Source organism: Schistocerca gregaria, chromosome 3 (assembly GCF_023897955.1).
Source record: "Schistocerca gregaria isolate iqSchGreg1 chromosome 3, iqSchGreg1.2, whole genome shotgun sequence".
NCBI classification, from domain to species: domain Eukaryota; kingdom Metazoa; phylum Arthropoda; class Insecta; order Orthoptera; family Acrididae; genus Schistocerca; species Schistocerca gregaria.
In genome coordinates, this window is record NC_064922.1 from 669,169,819 (window position 1) to 669,192,574 (window position 22,756).

A 22,756-nucleotide genomic window follows, 5' to 3' on the forward strand; every position below is an offset into this window, starting at 1 on the left:
TTGAATTCTGGCAGTAAAGAAAGGTCACCTCCGCTTTCGCTACCAAGGTAAGAAAATTGTGGCAAACTAAGCTCTCCACCACCACTAACCTAAGTCACCAAGCCGCCACCTCTTCGTAGGGGCGGGTGGTATAAAGACACAGCCTGCACTAGGCTGATGGAGTGAGGAAGGAGTGTACTTTATTTTGAGCAATTTATTTAGGGATGGGGTATATTTATCACAGAGCAAACTCTCTGACATGTCACACAGCACACAGACCTGCAAACTGCTCCTACATAATTCATGTATAAGGCTCTACACACAAGCTTGCTAATTGTAAACTGTCAAAAAAACGCATTGCACTGCCTACAGACATGCGAACCACTCCTAAATAATGCAATACATTCACGTCGAGATACCTAAACAACTGTTGAATAATAATAATAATAATAATAATAATAATAATAATAATAATAACAATAATAATAAATCCAAAAGACTATCCTTGCTAACCGTCATCTGCCGAAATCATACAAAAGTCTATATTTAAACAATGAGAGGCAGCACCACCACCAAGTGTATTCGCCACTGAGTCCAGTGTTCATATCGGTGCCACTAAAGGACACTGTAGTGACGCAAGTATCGTGGTGGGTTCACCATGGGCTCCAGACCGCAACTGGCTTAGTAAAGATCGTTACCACCAAAGGACACCTCCGTGACACCAGCTGATGACGCAGGTACAATTATCATTGATGGCGGAAATTAGTGAGTTCTTCACACGGTCAATTACTCAGTACCACCAGCAGATGACCTTGTCATACTTTTCGTAATGTAATCCAAGATGGTGGGGAAAACGTTGTGAAAACTACTCAGCCTGCTCTGTGCCACTGAGGAGAGTAATGATGGAGCGCATTTTATTTATTTTTCTAACAACTCATTTAATCATACGGTATATCTATCACACTGATACAAAACATTCACCGTAATGTGCTTGGCGTCACAATACACAGTCTGCTGACACGCAAACAACTCCTAATTTTCCGAAATAATTTCAGTACAGACCGGCAAACTGCTCCTAAATAATATAACACAGTGATGTGTGAACACGCTAAGTACTCGTCAGCTGTTCAAATAGTGCATATCACCGTACAGACCCGTTCCCGAAATAATGCAATGAGCACACGCAAGGAAAGTCCACTGACCCCTGTCCATTAGAGTACACAGGAAGTAGCGATAAGTGATGTATCCCTCAGATGTCAAACCGTGCACAACCCCTGCTCGGCTTCCGCAAGCCGTGACGTCATCGGGCGGGAGGGCAACCGAGAGATGCATCAGAACGCGGGCCAGAGTTGAATGTAGGAGCCGATAATGACCGGGGGCTTATTTACATAGCCTGCAATGCAAGCAGAAACGTGCGCGTGGGACGTGCGTCACCACCAAAACTCTAACTGCGGTCTAGCGAATATGCTGCAGAATTCCATTCCACAATATCAGAACCTCCTTTCCCCTTAGCGATTCTAACTGACCACAAATTACGTTTGACTGACGCTTCACTGCGCGTGGCTATATACTACCGCGAAGTGAGGCAGCCGCAGCTGGGAAATCGCGCGCCTCGTCGAACACAGGTGAAAGTTGCATGCCTGTATACTGTCACTGTTACAATATCATAGCATTCCAAAGCTTGTTCACGCCAGTCTAAAATTCGAAGCCACGCGCCACTTGTCTCTACCATTGAAGTCAGAGCATGTTGACATACGCTTTCAACAGCACGTAACCACAACCCAGCGTGACGACGAGCCATCTAAATCGTTCTCAACGTTATTCTTACGTGACATGGCTCTGTAAAAAAATAACACTCAAGTCAACCTATAACGCTACCGCCCCCTACTACTATACCATTACCTCAAAGCTGAAGGCAGTTCGTATAATGAAATTATTCCTATTCAAGTAATTATAGTATGAAGAAGCAGAGCTGTGTTACCCTCTGAGACGAGTTTTGTTATGTTGACCGTGTTGTACCTAATGGAGGTGGCTTATCGGAAGTGAAAGACAGAATTACGTAAATATTCAAAAAGTAACAAATAATAGTTTACTTATCCACACTGTTCAAAGAAAAAATAACGGTCGCCACCCTAATTAGACATGAAAGTGATTAACATCCCAGTTTAAGAAAGTAGTTATGAGTAACTTTAACGGACAAACACAACCTATATTTTGCCACACGTGAGTGCAATGAGCTCTGACGCCTGCATATGTTAACGTTAAGTTTGGAGTTGACAGCTAGAGCAGAACGAACTACACTCCTGGAAATTGAAATAAGAACACCGTGAATTCATTGTCCCAGGAAAGGGAAACTTTATTGACACATTCCTGGGGTGAGATACATCACATGATCACACTGACAGAACCACAGGCACATAGGCACAGGCAACAGAGCGTGCACAATGTCGCCACTAGTACAGTGTATATCCACCTTTCGCAGCAATGCAAGCTGCTATTCTCCCATGGAGACGATCGTAGAGATGCTGGATGTAGTCCCGTGGAACGGCTTGCCATGCCATTTCCACCTGGCGCCTCAGTTGGACCAGCGTTCGTGCTGGACGTGCAGACCGCGTGAGATGACGCTTCATCCAGTCTCAAACATGCTCAATGGCGGACCAATCCGGGGATCTTGCTGGCCAGGGTAGTTGATTTACACCTTCTAGAGCACGTTGGGTGGCACGGGATACATGCTGACGTGCATTGTCCTGTTGGAACAGCAAGTTCCCTTGCCGGTCTAGGAATGGTAGAACGATGGGTTCGATGACGGTTTGGATGTACCGTGCACTATTCAGTGTCCCCTCGACGATCACCAGAGGTGTACGGCCAGTGTAGGAGATCGCTCCCCACAACATGATGCCGGGTGTTGGCCCTGTGTGCCTCGGTCATATGCAGTCCTGATTGTGGCGCTCACCTGCACGGCGCCAAACACGCATACGACCATCATTGGCACCAAGGCAGAAGCGACTCTCATCGCTGAAGACGACACGTCTCCATTCGTCCCTCCATTCACGCCTGTCGCGACAACACTGGAGGCGGGCTGCACGATGTTGGGGCATGAGCGGAAAGCGGCCTAACGGTGTGCTGGACCGTAGCCCAGCTTCATGGAAACGGTTGCTAATGGTCCTCGCCGATACCCCAGGAGCAACAGTGTCCCTAATTTGCTGGGAGGTGGCGGTGCGGTCCCCTACGGCACTGCGTAGGATCCTACGGTCTTGGCGTGCATCCCTGCGTCGCTGCGGACTGGTCCCAGGTCGACTGGCACGTGCACCTTCCACCGACCACTGGCGACAACATCGATGTACTGTGGAGACCTCACGTCCCACGTGTTGAGCAATTCGGCGGTACGTTCACCCGGCCTCCCGCATGCCCACTATACGCCCTCGTTCAAAGTCCGTCAACTGCACATACGGTTCATGTCCACGCTGTCGCGGCATGCTACCAGTGTTAAAGACTGCGATGGAGCTCCGTATGCCACAGCAAACTGGCTGACACTAACGGCGGCGGTGCACAAATGCTGCGCAGCTAGCGCCATTCGACGGCCAACACCGCGGTTCCTGGTGTGTCCGCTGTGCCGTGCATGTGATCATTGCTTGTACAGCCCTCTCGCAGTGTCCGGAGCAAGTATGGTGGGTCTGACACACCGGTGTCAATGTGTTCTTTTTTCCATTTCCAGGAGTGTATTTGCATAAATATAACAGATAACGATACTCACTACTATCTTTAGGGCTTAGTCAAACTGAATGGTCTTTATAACATTGCTAATAATATTCACTGTACAATCATAACTTGGACATAGGTTTAGTATTACTTTTCAAACATTTTCCTAGCTGACATAAAATTGTAAATGTAGTTCACTGCAAAATTATGAACTATTCACAGGTTGAGTCTCTCACAACTACATACTTTTCTATTTAGAATGAAAGTTAAATGGAATTCACCAACAGGTTACTTCTCACTGTCTTTTGAATAAAGAAATTATTGTTTTCATAGATAGCGGTCTTTCTATTAATCGTCATCTAGCTTGAGCACAATAGACTAACTGTTGATCCTGTTACATTATTAATATGCACTTTTAGTGCACAAGGGGATTCCAATATTTTACAGAAGTTCGCTTGAATAGGAAGGGTAATTGAAACTCGCTATAATTAAGTAACTTTGTGCATATGATCTACTTTCAGTGGAGGGGGCCCTTAATCTTGACCACTGTAGGAGAGGATACTAAACACACTTTCAATACACTAAAGAAACAAGGTATTAGTTCTCCACTCTTACTGCAGTAGAACACAACTTGATATATCTGTATGAAATTGACTCAACTTTTGCGATTTACAACAGGCAGCAATGTGATAATTTACTAAGCAAAACTTTATAAGCCTCAGTTTTAAGTACTTTTAATTTTGAAATTGGCAACAACATTTTAATAAGCAGTTTTAATAGAAAAATCATTTTCAGCAGGCATCACGTACTTTACCTCACTCTCTTGCCACATTAACTTTAACTTCCATTCAATAAAGGACACTCGGTAACCACTTTAGCGTCGGAGGGACCGTAAATGTATATGTGACTGAGGATAAATCACGTTAAGTACAAGAGTTTGTTAAAAATTACCTTGTATTTGAGTACACTAAACATCTAATGAGTTGATCCTTCACTGCACGTTACTATAGTGTTCCATTACAGTGAATACGCAGTGTGGTGGAGATTGCGTGTTGGTAGGTGGATTTGCAGGCAGAGTTGCCAGACTCTGTCATTTCTAGGTGGCAATGATAGACATCAATTCCATAATAGTTCCAGCTTTTTATCCATCAGTCCGAGGCACTAGAAAGCGCCAGGAAAAGCCTATCTATCTCAAAATCTACACAAATACACAACGTTCACATCAGCTGTTGATAGTTTGGTAGCTCATCCCCGACTGACTCTTGGTTCCAATCTTTCTTCCTATATCAACCGTAATTTGTGCGCGCTACACAGTTCCGTTGCCGAGGGGAACCACAAAACCTTTTACATACAAAATAACTAAGAACCCTAAGTGAAGGTCAGCAGTTTGCATAACAGCAAAAAAACATTTTAAATAAAACAGAAAATTGGCATATATTGGTATTTCTACACAAAATGATTTAAATAAAATTAATTTTAAAGATAATCAAAGAGATCATATGACCAAGACAAAACATGTAATTTGCTCATAGATTAAACTTCCTACACGCTAAAATATATCAAATTTTTACAAAGAATGGAGTATACAATTTTGTATTATCGATTCAATCAAACACATTTACAGAAGCTCAATGATGTAACATTAAATAAAATAAAAGGCAAAATAAATCAGTAGAGCATTAGAGCTATGGTATTACAAACCCAACGGAAAGTGTATAATGTTCCAGAAATAGTTAATGCTCGCTTTCTGAATGCATCAGCTTGTGTGTACGGAAGTTCTTCACATGACAGACCCTGTTCACGAATATATATTCCAATGCGCTCTTCCTAACGCCCCTAATATGGAACCTATCCAGCTCTCAACATACGCAATTGTTCCCTCCTTTATGCCACCACAGTCAATCGAGTTTCTGATTCGCTCTTATCGAATTTACATACCGAGTAAGTGATGCAGTCGGCTTCGAAGCACGATCCACCATTTCTTTCTGGGGCTTTCTGTCGTTATTTTGTACAGATCGCTAAATTGCACTGACAGTTAAACACGCAAACTTGGCTACACATTTTCAAATACATACTAGATTCATAAGAATCTTTGAAGCGAGGATTTTATTTACCATTATAAATAAAATTAAACATTACTATTGATGCTACATTCTGACATCAGATAATGTACAGTTAATGTCTCCTCTTGACGATTGCACCTCAGCATCTATAGCGCATACAACTTCCCATTAAAAAGACGCTCACCCTTATCCATGTACTCAAACTATACGACTCTCACGATAGGACACACACTCATCCTTTCTAGTCACCCTATAACATAAACAATAATAACTTTCCTATCCAATATATAGACAGTTTACACAGTGTAAGCTACACTAACTTTAAAATACAATATATGCACATTTTACACATACAGCACAGTTATCTTTTTTGTCTATACAGCACCCAAAAATATTAATTTATGCCTACACTCACACTTCCCATATGTCACGAAGCTCTCCCACTCCTAGGGAAGCGCTGCCATCCTGTTCTTTCATTCTACAGACCCTACACACAACTGTAATAAACCATTTTACTTTGATAACCATTTTGCACCGACAACTAAGCATCGCAGTATTGTCTATAGGTCAAAGCTATCTCCAACCAGGGTACTGTCTCGATCGTCGAGTACCGTCTCGATCTACTAAACATGCAGTTCATATACCCCACCATACAAAATCATCCCCTTTACATCAGCGAACCGAAGTCAGTCCCGGAACTCAAGCACAAAGAGAGGCTCGGATCCCCTCGGCACACACCCGTTACTCTTTTGCTTTCCTGCTCGCATTTCTATAGACATCCCCAGACTCGTCAATTACAAGACCACCCATATTTTCGCTATAATATTATACCATTTTAGCTGTACTTCTCGGTATCAAGCACCAGGCAGCATCCTACCGATCACTCACGCAACATAATACCGAACTTACAGACTCGGAATTATTTCTTTACAAACCTTAAACTTTAGCTTGTGTAGTGCGCTCTAGACAGCTCAGTAACTACAAATAAACAGACGAAAAATGATATTTGGACTGTCATATCCCATTGTCGCTCATATAACATATTTCTAATCGATCTGTTTCTACACAGGTTGCAGAAGATGTTGGATATGCCTTTCTCCATCTTAAATTGGCAGTTATGGAAAGCTGTAGAAATGGGTGCGAATGGAGGATGTGTTAGGTGTGATCGATTGAAAGGAGGTTGTAATTTTACTGTAGCAGACAGATTCGAGGATGGTGACTCGTTTACAGATATGAGAGTTCGTGAAATATGATTGACTTGTGGGTGTGAGCCTGTGCTAGAAAGTGTTTTAATGAACGTAATTTCTAACATACAGAGTAGCGTTAGAGATCTGAGAAGTTATGTTCAAATGTGTGTGAAATCTTATGAGACTTACGTGCTAATGTCATCAGTCCCTAAGCTTACACGCTACTTAAGCTAAATCATCCTGAGGACAAACACACACACCCATGGCCGAGGGAGGACTCGAACCTCCGCCGGGACCAGCCGCACAGTCCTCGACTGCAGCGCCTGAGACCGCTCGGATGAGAAGTTAGTGTATCATCTACTACTACTGTGTGTCATCGCCTATAACTCGATGGATATATCACGGAACCTCTGATATGGTCTCGAGACAGAACGCGTTGCTAAAACTAATCAATTATCTAGTTGGGTGCGGTGTGATGGAGTCACAAATCGCTTGTACGTACCACGTTCCTTAGCGGAATAACTTTGCCAAGTTCAATGATTTTATCGGTAGCCTGCATCGTTGGCTGATAATACCTGTTCCTACGATCGCCGTTGTAGTATTTGTTGGAAAACACCACCTCATTCAGAGGTAATGTCGTACCATAAAGCGGTAATAGGTTTTAACATTGATACTTGGGTGCGTCTGTAGCACGAAGAGCACTTGTGAGAGTAACATGCAGTAGTTGTTGGGATCGGGATTTTTTCTTTAACATCCGCTCGATTACGTCTACGAGGCGGTTGTTTGACTCGCAGGAAGAACGTAAGAGACATGCACACGGATCGTTGAATTAAGGTCAGTATTATTTGGTATAGTATGCATCCAGTTATTGATGAGGTTATATTGTAATTAGTATTAGTGCTGGATGCGTAATATGTTCGCATTTGAGCATCAGTTTTATAAATTATATGTGTTTGTGTGAAGGAAATGTGTATGTGATCTTCTAGAGAAGGTAAGGATTCAGCTTGGAGTACTGTGATAGCGAAGGGAAGAGTGTGCCCAGTTTTAAGGACGGTGCATGTACTTCCAGAGCCACAGTGGTCAACAGAGTGTATTTCCGATACTTCGGTCATTGCCGAATGCTGATCAATCGAGAGCGCGATCGTAACATTTAATTGTAAGTATAATGATGAAGATATATGCGACCGGTTTCCCGGAATGAATCCGAGTATGAGAAGTCTGTGGTGGTATTGATTCAGGTTACTATGTTATTGGTTGCAGTCTTCCAAATGCAGGGGCCTGTTTGAGTGTAGGAATGTATGAGAGTTAACTTTGCCCTTGTCTAGACGGCCAGATAGTGAACCAATACTTAGAATGTGTTGGGCGGCTTTCGTGGTTAAGTGGAACCATGAGTAGTTGGTATGATTGGGATGGAGTGTTATTCCCGCCCATGTAAATTGCCCGGTTGACTGCTTCTGCATATTTCAAGCCTTTATTTAGTTGAGGGAGAATCGATTGTGGTGTGTTGGACTCACGTCTGCCTGTTCTGTAGACCTGGGAAAGACCATGTTGTTGTGGTCTTCAGTCCTGAGACTGGTTTGATGCAGCTCTCCATGCGGAAAGACCTTACTTAGCCTGTAAATTATAGCGATGATACGGAATATGTTACATGATCGACAATGGGATTCGACAGTCCAAATATCATTTTTGTCTGTTTATTTCTAGTTATTGATCTGTCTAGAGCGCGCTACACCTAGCTAAAGTTTCAGGTTTGTAGAGAAATAAATCCGAGTTTATATGTTCGGAATTATGTAGCGTGCGTGATGGGTAGGACGGGGCCTGGTGCTAGATATCGAGAAGTACAACTAAAATGGTATAATATTATAGTGAAAATATGGATGCCCTAGTAATTGACGAGTATGGAGATGTCTGTAGAAAATCGAGCTAGAAAGCGGAAAGAGTAACGGGTTTGTCCCGATGGGAGACGAGCCTCCAATTGCGCTTGAGTTCTGCGAGTGACTTCGGTTCGCTGATGTAAAGGGGTTGATTTGGTATAGTGGGGGATATGAACTGCATGTTTAATAGATCGAGACGGTACTCGACGATCGAGACGGTACCCTGGTTGGAGATAACTTTGACGAGCCAATATTCCTGCGAGTCTGGTATCTATTTGATGGCCTGTAGTCAATAGTGCGATGCTTAGTTGTCGGTGCAAAATGGTTATCAGTGTAAAATAGTTTATTACAGTGTTGTGTAGCGTCTGTGAAGTGAAAGAACAGAATGACAGTGCTTCCCTAGGACTGGGGGAGCACCGTGACATATGGGAAGTGTGAGTGTAGGCATACATTAATTTTTTTGTGTGCTGTATATACACAAAAGATAACTGTGCTGTATGTGTAAAATGTGCATATATTGTTCTTTAAAGTTAGTGTAGCTTACCTGTGTAAACTGTCTATATATTGAATTGTTAAGTTATTGTTGTTTATGGCCCAGGATGACTAGAGAGGAAGAGTGTGTGTCCTATCGTGAGGGTCGTATAGTTTGTGTACATGAATGAAGGAGAGCGACTCTTTACGGGGAAAGTCTTATCCGCTATAGAAACTGAGGCGCAATGGTCAAGAGGAGACATTAACTGTACATTATCTGGTGTCAGAATGTAGCAACAAGAGTACTTTTTAATTTTAGTTAAACTGATAAATATATTCCTCACTTCCAAGGTTCTTGTGAATCTGGTATGTATTTGATAATGTGTAGGCAACTTCGCGTGTTTGTCAGTGCAATTTAGGGATCTGTGCAAAATAACGACAGAAAACCCCAGAAAGAAATGGTGGATGGTGCTTTATTTCCGGCTACATCATTAATTCGGCATGTAAATCCGATAAGAGCGAATCAGAATGATCGATTGATTGTGGTAGCATATAGGAGGGAACGTTTGCGTATGTTGAGAACTCAATGGGTACCACGTTAGGGGCGTTTGGAAGAGCGCATTCGATCTTATGTTCGTAAACAGGTTCTGTTATGGGACGAATTTCCGTGCACACAAGCTGAGACATTTAGAAAGCGAGCATTACCATTTTCTGGGACATTATACACTTTCCGCGAGGATGACTTGTGTGTTATTTTTTTACAGAGCTATGTCACGTAAGAATAACGAAGAATAACGTAGAGAGCGTTTCAGATGGCGAGCCGTCACTCTGAGGTGTGGTTACGTGCGGTTGAAGACGTGTGTCAAGTGTCAACATGCTCTGTGCTATTCTGCCTTCAGTGGTAGAGACAAATGGCGCGTGGAGATGCCTCCAATATGAGACGCTATTTGGAATGCTATGACAGTATAAGAGTGACTCTATATAGGCATGCAACTTTCACCGGTGTTCGATGAGGCGCACGGGACCCGAGCTGCAGCTGCCTCACTTCGCGGTGGTATGTAGCTACGCGCAGTGAAGCGTCAGTCAAACGATACTTATGGTCCGCTAGAATCGCTATGGGGAAAGCAGCTTCTGCTATTGTGGAATGGAACTATGCAGCGTCTTCACCAGACCGCAGATAGGGTGAGGGTAGCGAGGAATGTCCCACGCATGCGATTCTGCTTGGCGTGCACACTATGTAAGTAAGCCCCCAGTGTTTAACGTCGACTACATACAACTTTGGCCTGCGTCGGCTGCAGCTCGCGGTTGCGCTCCCGCCCGATCACGTCAGCATATGTGTGTAGGTGAACACGTATTTCTATAGGAATTTCTCAGGTGTTAGTATGAATAGGGGCGTAATCACCTAATGCTTTCGGAGGCCGAGCAGGGCCTGTGCGTAATTTGACATCTGAGGTATACGTCACTTATCGCTACCGTCTGTGTACTCTAATGGACAGAAGGCTGTAGACTGTGGTTGCTTGCTTTGTTTGCATTATATCCGGAGTGGGTCTCTAGGTCGCATTATTCTCTATTTGGACAGTTGACGAGTACTTAGCTTGTCTACACATCACTGTGCTGTATTATTTAAGAGCAGTTTGCAGGTCTGTACTGAAATTATTTCCAAAATTAGGAGTTATTTGTGTGTCTGCAGAGGTGGTTGGATGTTTTGTATCAATGTGCTAGATATACTCTACGATTAAATAAGTTGTTTGAAAATAAATAGAGTGCACTCCATTCTTACTCTCCGCAAGTGGCACAGGGCAGGCTGAGTGGTTTTCACAACATTTTCCCTCACCATCTCGGTTTACGTCACGAAAAGGGTGACAGCGTCCTCTGCTCATGGTGCAGATCCGTCATCAATGATAACTGTACTTGCGTCATCAGCTGGTGTCAAGGAGTCGTCCTCTGGTGGCAACGAACTGTACTAAGCCAATTGAGGTCTGGAGGTCGTAGTGAACCCACTAGGTGGCGCCAATTTAGATTCCAATACTTGCATCACTAAAGCGTCCTCTAGTGGCATCGATATGAACTAAGTCAGTTGGAGTGTGGACTCAGTGGCGAATACACTTCGTTGTGGTGGTGCCTCTAATAGTTTGAATAAAGAATTGAGTATGATTTCGACAGTTGACGACTAGCAAGGAGATTCTTTTTGATGAATTATTGTTATTATTATTATTATTATTCAAGAGTTTTTTAGCTATCTCAGCGTAAATGTACTGCGTTATTTAATAGTGGTTTTGCATGTCTTTAGGCTGTGCAATGCGTTAATTTTGAAGGTTTACAATTAGCGAGCTTGTGTGTAGAGCCTAATACATGAGTTATGTAGGAGTAGTTTGCAGGTCTTTATGCTGTGGTACATGTAAGAGAGTGTGTTTCGTGATAAATATACACCATCCCTAAGTAAATTGCTCCAAAATAAAAAAAGTACACTCCTTCCTCTCTCCATCAGCCTAGTGCTGTCTGTGTCTTTTTACCACCCGCCCCTACGAAGACGTGGCGGCCTGGGACTTATGTTAGTGGTAGTGGAGAGCTTGGTTTGCAACAATTTTCTTACCTTGGTAGCGAAAGCAGAAGTGACCTTTCTTTACTGCCAGAATTCAAACTTGGTTCCATTTCTTAGAAGGAAGTAGTACAAGTGTCCTTTCTTTCGCACAATTCTCTTCAGTTGGTATCGAAAGCCCAATTGACCTATCTTTTGTCGATTTTCATAGGTGTGACGCATTATCATTTTGGAATTAGAACTTCCCGTCATTTCCTGATGGGGGATGGGGATTCGTTTAGTGGAGGTAACCCAGTTGACCTTCGTCCCACCAAAATTAAAATTTCCCGTCAAAATCCTCCATCTTGAATGATGTCATGGTGGCGCTCTCTGGTGCCAACGACATGATGTAAGTTGGTTGGGCTCTAGTGCTCCTGGTGAACACACATGATTGAAGTTGGTTTAATAATAAAGACATGTCCCTTTTTCCCGCGATTTTCCTAGGTGTGATGCATTACCATGTTGCACTTTGAACATTTGCCATTTCTCTGGGGGATTTGTGTGTGGCTCTTTCCCGCCAAAATTCACCCTTTCCGCCAAAATCCACTATCTTGGATGACGCCATGCGCTGGTTCCAAGTCTACATCTTTGGTGACGTCATCACCGCCATTGTGAATAAATTTGGCAATAATGGAATGTTGGGTGGTGCCAGCATAGTCCCCCTACTCATGGAGACGATCTGCTGACTCCATGGAACCTGCATGCCGGCTAGGGATTGTTCAAGCTGGTGGAGGCGCTGTAAACGTGTGGGTCATAAGTAGTTTGAGTGGTGTGGGACCCCTGATATGTCTACATACGACTCTAACAGGGGAAAGTTTCGTAAGCATCCTGTTATATCAGCTGCCCCCTATCATATCTTCTACATTCCGACGCTCTTGGGCAATTCCAGCAGGACAATGTGACATCCCACACCTCCAGGCTCCAGGAACATCATTCTGAGTTTAAACCCTTCCGCTGGTCACAAAAATCTCTAGATATGAACATTATTTAACAGATCTGGGATGTCTTGCAACGTGCTGTTTAGAAGAGATCTCCACATCTTTGTACTGTCATGGATTTATGGATAGCCCTGTTCCGACTGCACGCAATAACACCCCAGCTGGAATCGTGCACGTCACTGCTCTTGAACACCTGAGTTGAGTGAAGTGTTATTTTCTTATTTTTTTGGGCCTATTTGATATTGCAAGTTCATGTATGTGTTATGGCGTATTGGACCTGTGATATTGATGGGCTTGCGAGTGATTGTGTGTACGGTAATCGAGAAGTGTAGCTGACCACAGTTTGTGTTACAGGCCATATTATGTGCAAGTGTACGAGAACTCTCTGTTATAATTCAGTGCACGAAATTAGACTGGTAACATAATCTGTGTCGGAGACAAAGCAACCTTTAGAGATGAGTGAGCCTGAATCATTGCATCAGCAGGCGATGTTATTTCCGGTTCTAAATAACAAGTACTTTTAAGCAGTGTTTAGCTTGTATCTTGTTTGTGTAGTCCCTTGCGCGATTGGTTGAGATCTTGTTTGTCTTAGGTTTTATGGTCTGTAGCCTCATTTGTGCAGATTACTGTTCCCTTTTGATGTGTGTTAGCAGGGCAGCTTTCGCAGCAGGCGATGCGTTCCTGTTCCTTGGACCCAGAATAGGGACGTGTTTGCTTTATGCGGTGGCGGGTCTTCCATCGTCGCATAGCGCCTTGGTTAGCCTGCAATCTTGTACTTCTACCATCCAAGTCGTGGTGGCTCAGGTTAAGTAAAGTTTATTGTTTGATGCGTGCCTCGGCGGGGTGTCACGAGTTTAACATGAACAAGTAGTCAGTCCTATTTTAAAGTGTGCTCTGCAACCCCAAATTTCCTCCTAGCTATCTGCTCTTTAACTACTCATCTCAACCTTTGCTACCTTATTGCCAATTCTGAGCGTGTTAAGTTTAAGTCTTACTTATCAATGTAAGCTGTTAAGCGTTTCCTTTGATCCAGTCATTATCTAACTCCAATCATTGTGAAACTGGCCTGCTTGTTCCTTGTTGCCTGTGAGATGTGTCTGCTGTACTTATCAGCTTACCTTGAATTTCGGGCAATTACATGTTCATTAAAGATCATTGTCAACGTTTCTGCTGGTGTGTTCCATTTGGGAGTAACACTTAAATTGCGTGTCCTGTCAATTTATATTATGTTTTGAGCAATTGTGTTTCTATTGAGGGTCATTGTCAACGATTCTGCTGATGTGCACCGGCCGGAGATCACTTTTAAACCGCATGTCCTCCCTGCTTATCTTGCATTTTGGGCAATACTATACTTATTAAATGTCATTGTGAACGTTTCTGTTGGTGTGTTACATTTGGGATTCTCATTTAAATTGCATGTCCTTCCCGCTTATCTTGTATTTTGGGTATTTGCATTTTTATTTAAGGACCGTTTCCAATATTTCTTTGGGTGTGTACCAGTTGGGAGTCACATTTAAAATGTGTGCATTCCCAGCTTTGTCCGTATTTCTGGCGAGTGCGCATTTTATTGCTCAATGGATTTTTATTAAAGCTTATACATTGTTAAGGATTTTCCAGCAGCCTAAATCATAGCGTTACTTGTTATTCTACCTGTACGTTGGATGGGCGTTATCCACTTGTGTAACGCATTACCCAAGGTTGGAAATTATTAGTACATTTAGTGTCTCTCATTGTAATATATTTTGACGACAAAATTGTTTGTTGACCCAGCTTCCAGTCACGCCTAGTTGGTTTGAATTCTTTCTTGATTTGGAAACTGTATACCTCCGCTTTCAAGCACTGCTTTTGGTGGTATAAATTCTTAAAATCTGTTTTTAATTAAATGAGCATGTAAAGTATTTTTAAAGACTGTGAGCTTTGTGCATCTTTTATTAAGGTTTTCATTAAATTGTAATTATAGTATTGTTGTTAAGCATAAACTGTATTTCATGGAACAAGAACTGTGGAAATATGTGGGCCTACCTTGCATATGTATTCCTTAAAGTAATCTCAGCCCTAGTCTTGAGGTATCAGCACCCCTGAGACCTTAAAGTTGTATCTACCACATTATGCAGTAATTTTAAGACATTAAACAATTCACAAATGCCCTCAAGGATATAGCTTAGTAAATTAATGTACTGGGTGATCAAAAAGTCAGTATAACTTTGAAAACTTGATAAATTCCTTCCATCATTTAAAAGCAGCTTTCTGCATAAGCTAATCAGGAAGGTTATAAAACTTCCATGAAGAGAAGAGTGAATCACTTGGGGGATTAAGGCATCTTATTAAAAGAAAAGGGAAATGTATCTGTTGGCAAGGACAGGCGAAGATACTGCAGTACTTGCTCATTACAAAGACTACTCAATACTTTTAAGAAACATTGTTAAATAACGAAGAAACATGAACATATCAGAAATAATTGACTCTGACAAAAACTTAAGGTTATATGGAATGCAGTAAAATGAGTTACAGAGGATTAGCAATGGAACAGAATAACATCACTATTAAACTGAATGGGAAGTCTATAACTGATGAGTCACAGATAGCAAATATATTTAATAAGCATTTCTGAAATATGGTAGAAAGTCTAGGGGCAAATTGTTCAAGAGAAAAATCACAGTGTATGATGAAAATTTACCCTTATAATATTCAGTCAAATGAATGTATTACCAACTTCTCCTTTCGAAATTAAGAAATCTATACATTCCATCAAAAATAAAACTAATTTGGTTTTTATATTTCTGAAATATGTATTCCATCACCAATTCAAGGCAGTTCTCCAGAGAGACTGAAATATGCTATTGTCTATCCCCTATTTCAGAGAAGTATTTACTGACTGGTCTCACTGTTGACAACATTTGCCCAAACGTTCGATGAAGCATTCTAGAGTTGTACCTCACCTTAGTAACGATGATATAATCAGCAAATCACAGTTTGTATTTTAGAGGAGTTACTGTACTGAGAATGCCATTTTTATCTTCACTCACCAAATTCTACAAGCATAAAATAATAAAACAGAACCTGTTGGTATTTTCTCCGAGGTATGTAAGACATTTGTCTGTGTGAGGCTTGGTATTCCATAGATACTCTGAAGTTCAATTCGACTGATGGTGTAGCTGATAAACAGAGAATGTAATATCTAACCAAAGGAATGCAGTTAGTTGTTCTTAGCAATTCAAAACATATAGTCTATGAATCGAGGATCCTTAATTATATGAGGAACACTTGCTTTGGGGCAGTCCACACATATAGAAATCACATATGGTTGTCCCCAAGGCTCAAATTTAGGTCTCTATCACTCCCCATATATGTAAAGAATCTTCCATCCAATATATAACAACCAGAATTAGTTCATTTTGCAAATAACATAGTATTGTAATTAATGAAAGCATGCATATAGAAATGAAAAAAACGGTAAACAGTATTCTAAAAATTATCTTTGATGGATATTTTGGAAATGTTCTGCATCTCAATTAAAAAAAGTAAACACTACATATTCAGTTCTGCACATCTAGTATTAATACAGCAATGAGAAGAGTAACACATGATGAGGAAGTAATGAAGAGGAACGAAACTTCACAATTTTTAGGTATTAATATTGATGAGACTTTAAACTGGAATAGTACATTTCAGCACTCCTAAAACAATTTAGTTCTGCAGCATTTGCACTTAGAACCATTGCAAATATTGGGGAGAGACAAATCAGTAAATTGATGTTTTCCATATTTTCATTTATAAAGCACATGTAATTATGTTTTCAGGAAGCTCATATTTAATAACTTGTAGATATCTATCTAAGGTATTGGGCACTCTGACTTCTGCTTCACGTTATATTTTTTCACTCATGACGTTTGTTTTAAGCAATTCACTGTAGTTCAAAAGTAACAATGATACACATATTTACAATACCTGGAAGGAAAATAATATTCAATGCACCATATTTCGTCCCAGGTAATCTATAAACTACAGTTAAAAACCTTTTTCCTGGAGTCTAATTATTGCAACTGTTTTCCACTGGGTGTAGTAAGAGGAAGGGAATAACCCCACACATTATTTTATTCTACTTAGGTACTAAAATATCAAGAACTTCGAACTCTGAGTATTGCCACTATCCATAACAATACCGATATTCAAAGTCATTTAGACTACACGAAGAAAGCTAAATAATTTGGGTCATTCTTACGATATCCTCTATACCACCACGAACTCATCTTTCCATCTACTTAATCATGAAAGGAAAAGTACATCGTCATAACAATTGTATATCCATTACAGCCTAAAAGGGCTTCTAATGGCCTGCTTAAGCCGCACTGTGTATATATAAATTACGAAGGGAATTATCCTAGTTTTAGCATTGACATAATGTGATGCAGCGACTTGATTTACCTGAGCAAGGAACACCTTTACAAGTATTCACAGTCTATTACAATATGTAAGTGCCTCTCGACGTCTATCTGCCGATGTCTCAGTATCAAATAGTACAGAGTGTCAGCACTACATACTGCTGGGTCTAATTTGAAACAACAGGCGTTTAACATTGCGTTGTGGCATAGCAAAACTGGAATTTGGCTACCTCTAATTGGGTACTGTGAATATTGAACTTCATGTGAAGCACACATAGTCAAATAGGAAATACTGCAGCTTCAGTACTACTCTTGATGTTTACCAAATAGTATTAAAAGGAACGTATTCCAGGAGATGAAAGCACGCATTCCTTACATAAGATGCAATATTAGGTCACCAGATAAAAAAAGGTCCCATCTCCTCTTACAAAAGTCTTGACGACAGCTAACAAAAGCAACAGAAAGTCGTGTAGGTTGCGTGTATTTCGTATTTCAATAATTCACAACAGACACAGTGGATCAATATGTTAAATACAATAGAGTCTCTTAATATCTCTTACTGAAAGTAGTGTATTATGAGGGTGGGGCGAAAAGCAATGCTTCCAAATTTTTTATGTAAAGTTATTAAATATTTTAAAATGAAGCAAATATACAGCCTTCTAACTCTTTATTCTTCATGTCCACAAATTTATTTCTAAGCATATTCACCATTTCGACAAACACATTTCTCCTAATGAGGAACCAGTTTGCTGATATCGTCACTTTGGAATATTTAATGACGAAGCAAGAATCTCTCCTCTGCTTGTACCGCTTCATCACTATCGAAGTGAAATCCGCGAAGACGTTATTTAAGTTTTGGAAACGGATGAAAATCTGAATTTCAGTGCGTAGCCCCACAATGCAATCGTGTCAAATTGCTACTATATAGAGAATTATCGCTGACACGCGTCGGATTGTGGCAACTGCCAAAGCGATCATATGTGATATAACATTGTCATGCTAAAGGAGAGTGTTTCATGTATGGACGAACACTTGAGATTTAAAATTCGGTTACAGCACGCTATTTCTCCCATACCAACATAGTGCAAACAATAATCCATCTATTGCCACTAGCAGACGTAGGAAATCGTCCGAGGAGGTCAATCCCAACACGCTCGAAAGGCGTTTCGGCTTTTGGAATAGGTATGAGTCGGCCAGGTGGTTTCTGAGGAACTGCCTTTCTTCTGTGGCACTCTCGACAGTTTGACACATAGTAACAGACAATCCTAAATAAACCTGGCCAGAAAAGTCTCTATCGGATCTTGTCGTATGTCTTAATAAATCCTAAGTGTCCTGCCTCAAGTATGTCATGGAATTGCTGTAGAACATCTAAGCGCATGTGATTAGGAATCATTGATCGCCACCTCTTTCCAAACGGATCATTCTTGCAAAGTAATTCATTAACTACCTTAAACTGTCCTTTCATATCCTCTGACCGATTTAAGGCAAGCATAATTTGAGGTATCTTGGCGTCCTTCTTCCGCTCAGCAAAGAGATCCTTGAGTGCATCGAGACAATCACTATCTTCATCAAAGTCTTGATGGTCTTGCACAGGGTTTCTTGAGAGACAGTCGGTATCTTGGCGTTTTCTTCATCTTTTGTACACTATGGTAATGCCATACTCTTGAGGACGTAGTGCATACCTGGCGAGTCGTCCTATTGGATCCTTAAGACCTGTCAATCAACAAAGGGAATGGTGCTCTGTAACAACCATGAATGCCCTTCCATAGATATACTGTCGAAATCTGCACATGGCCCAGATCACAGCAAGACATTCTCTTTCTGCATTTGAGTAGTTTCTCTCGGCTTTTGTAAGTGTCCAACAAGCATAGACTATTACCTTGTTTTTTCCATTCGATATTTGCACCGGAACAGCACCGATCCCATACCCACTGGCATCTGTGTATAGTTCTGCTCTTTCATCATACAGACCAAGTACATGGTCAGTCGTCAGAGTTTTTCGCAGCACATCGAAAGAATCCTGTTGAGCACCACTACAGACCAATTTACCATCGGCTTTTAATAAATCTTAGAAGGCCTGGCTTTCATACAAAAATCTTTGATAAAACCATAGTAATAGGAACATAATACGAGGAAGCTTCTCACATCTATGAAATTCCGTAATAGATCTCACTATATCTGGGTCTATCGGCACACCTTCTTGTGACAAAAGGTGTCCTAGTATTTTGATTTCTTTTGCCCCAATGATACACTTTCTTGGATTACGTTTCAATCCGCCTTGTTGCAGACATTTAAGAACGGCCCCTTTTTACGTGTTCATCAAATGACTCTGAGAACACTATAACGTCATCTACATAACAAAGACACATCGTAAACTCACACAGTCCCTCACGGGTGATGAATGTAGTTTCCTCACGATCAGCCTCATCTACTTCGATTTGCCAATATCCCGAGTACATGTCCATGGTTGAGAAAAACTTAGCCCCCATCAGACAGTCTAGTGTATAGTCAATTCATGAAAGGGGGTAAACGTCCTATTTAGTTATCTTGTTAAGCTTCCTGTAATCAACACATAAGCACCAACTCCCGTCCTTCTACCAGGCGAGAGCCATTAGTGACGACCATGGGCTCTGCGAAACCTGAATGATGTCATTCTTCATCATTTTCTCTACCTCGTGCGAATTATTCGATTTTCCATTGCTGACCCAGGGTTTGCTCTCTGGCTTATTGGTTGACGGTCTCCAGTGCTAATCCGGTGCTTCATCGTCGATTTGTCTCATTTGCTCTTCACCTGATGATTGAAACATTCAGAGAACTGTTGAAGAATGGGAAGTAGCTTTTTCTGTTGTTTCTTAGATCTGGTGACAGTCGAGCTAGAAGATCTTGTCCCGTAGTGGAAGCTCCAATTTCGCCCACAGAGGTTTCTATGACGCTCAGCTGTTCGGCAATTAACGGCTCAGCGTTTGCTACACACATGCGTCTTGGAAGGATCTGTGGTTCTCGGCGACAGTTAACTATCCACAATTTACCGAATCCGTTCTTAAAAGAGAAGACAGAGGCTGGGATGACCAAGTTATTCCTCAGTGGTATGATTCTCTTACATTCCACTACAAGATTCATGGGTTGATGTATGGGATGACACATGACAGTTACGTTTCTAGCACTGACTGCAGGACTGATCACTTCATCCGGCACAAATCGTCTCTACACACTCGGATGTGCATCTTCCTGTCTAAAGTATCTCATCTCGTCTACCATAATGTTCGAGCGACCACAACCTATAATTGCCTGAGAACCTTTAAAAAAGTCTCATCCGAGAATGACGTCTTGACTACTCTCTTCTAAGACGATGAATTTTAAGGGCTGTGCATGGTCACTTATACCCACACGAATGATACGTTTTCCTGTAGGTTTTACATATTTCCCATTAGCCACCTTCAGCAGAGATGGTTTGCTGTCGACGAACACGGTTTTCTGCAACTGGGTACTATACTTCTCCGAAATGACTGAATGTGATGGTCTAGAGTCCACAAGAACTTGGGCTGGTAGACCATCCATGAAGATATCGAGGTAGTTTCATACCATTCTTTTTAGTGATCGACGGTGGAGGATTTTTCTCTTTGGCGCCTTCACCTCTAAGGAAGGTGGTACCCTTCAGTTATCCAGGTTGCTGCGGCTAGGTGATCGGCTCGAGCTTCTATACGACTATGGAGACCTTTATCGGTATGTTGGGGAGCGTCCTCTCCAGCAGCTATCATGAGGCGATGGTGACCTACGTCGTCCTGCACCCACATCTTCTTATTCTTCTTCGTTGTCGTACTGTTGGCGTCGGCTAAGGTGTCTGCTGTCTCCTGACGCTGGCGTCATCAAATGTACGCCGTATTTCCCGACAATAGCGCACCACATGTCCCGGTCGTCCACAGTGCAAACATACTGGTTGGTTATTCTGGGTCCTCCAGACGTTAGTCTTCCTCGGCGGCCAAACAGTTTCCTTATGCGGCATTTTAGGAACGTAACTTCGCCTAGGTCTCGTTTATTTCACCGTTTTAAAGGAAATGAATGACGAGAGATTGGGTTGAATGTTTGTTCCATTTCCTCCCTTATGACTTCTTGAAGCTTCTCGGTTTTTTGCTCGCCGTGCAATGAAAATGCCTTCTGAACTTCCTCTCTCACTATCTGACCAACAACACTTGTAAAATCAGTTCCTTCCTCCATCAAAGATACGGAGTTTAAAAGCCGTTCAAACTTCTTGCGTGTAATTCTTTTTTGATGCATTGTCTTGATATACTGGCACCATTTTATGAAGTCGTCTTTAGTCGAAACCTCCTTCAGGAGTAGGGCTTCATACACGTCTTCACCAACACCCTTCTTGATATGTGCAACCTTATCTTCCTCCTTCACCGTAGGATCAACTATTTTCAACAGCTCCAAGATGTCTTGAATATAGGTTGCTGTAGTTTCTCCAGCACGCTGTGCCCTGCACTTTAATTTATCTTCATCCTTGCACTTCTATCGTTGTGTGTCGCCGAAATACTTTCGCAGTTCCGCCTGAAATACTTCCCAGCTTGTGAACTTCTCCTGGTTGTTCTCATACCATTGCTTGGCAGTGCCCTCCAAGTAGAAAAATACGTTAGCGAAACACACGGTGTCATCCAATTTGTTAAATATGGCTATACGCTCATATACCTTCAGCCACTTGTTTGGATCTTAGCCATCGTCACCAGAGAACCCGGACGGATATCTCATGTGGTGGCACACAGTTTCTGCCATCATAATGTCCTTTTCTTCTTCTATCTGCGATAGATTGTGATCTGTTGAATATGTATCGAACTCGGGTTTCTCGCCACGTAAACGGCAGTTCTGTCTTAACCTGATGGGAGCCACTGTGTCGTCGACAGTGTGCGCTATCAAAAATTCTAAAAATGGTTCAAATGGCTCTGAGCACTAAGGGGCTCAACATCTGAGGTCATAAGTCCGCTAGAACTTAGAACTACTTAAACCTAACTAACCTAAGGACATCACACACATCCATGCCCGAGGCAGGATTTGAACCTGCGACGGAAGCAGTCACGCGGTTCCAGACTGAAGTGATTAGAACCGCACGGCCACTGCGGCCGGCTATCACAAATTCCAATACCCAGAGTCTTCACCAGAATAATTTCACGACGAAGATTTTGTAATTAGATGACTGATGAACAGTAACTTCACTTAACGAAGGTTTTTTCATCACTTGAACATACAAGAGAGCGGAGCGAACTGCCTCCGGCCAGAACTAATACGGTATATATACAGTTACAGAACATTCCAGTACAATGATTCTTGACATTTGTGGAGACTTCTAGAATGTACTCGTACCGAATATAGAAATTAAAGTATTGCAGTTTAGTCAGCTTTGAACTCACGACCCTCCATGCAACCGTCTAGTATCATAATCACTACACCACGATGGCTGTTCTACTCAACTTTTTCTGCGATAATACATACATTTCCAGGGTATCCCATTTACCTTGACCACCCTAAATAACTATTTGTCCACATACGAGAACGGTAAAGGTACAAGCGTCATTTTCAGTTTATTCGCGATA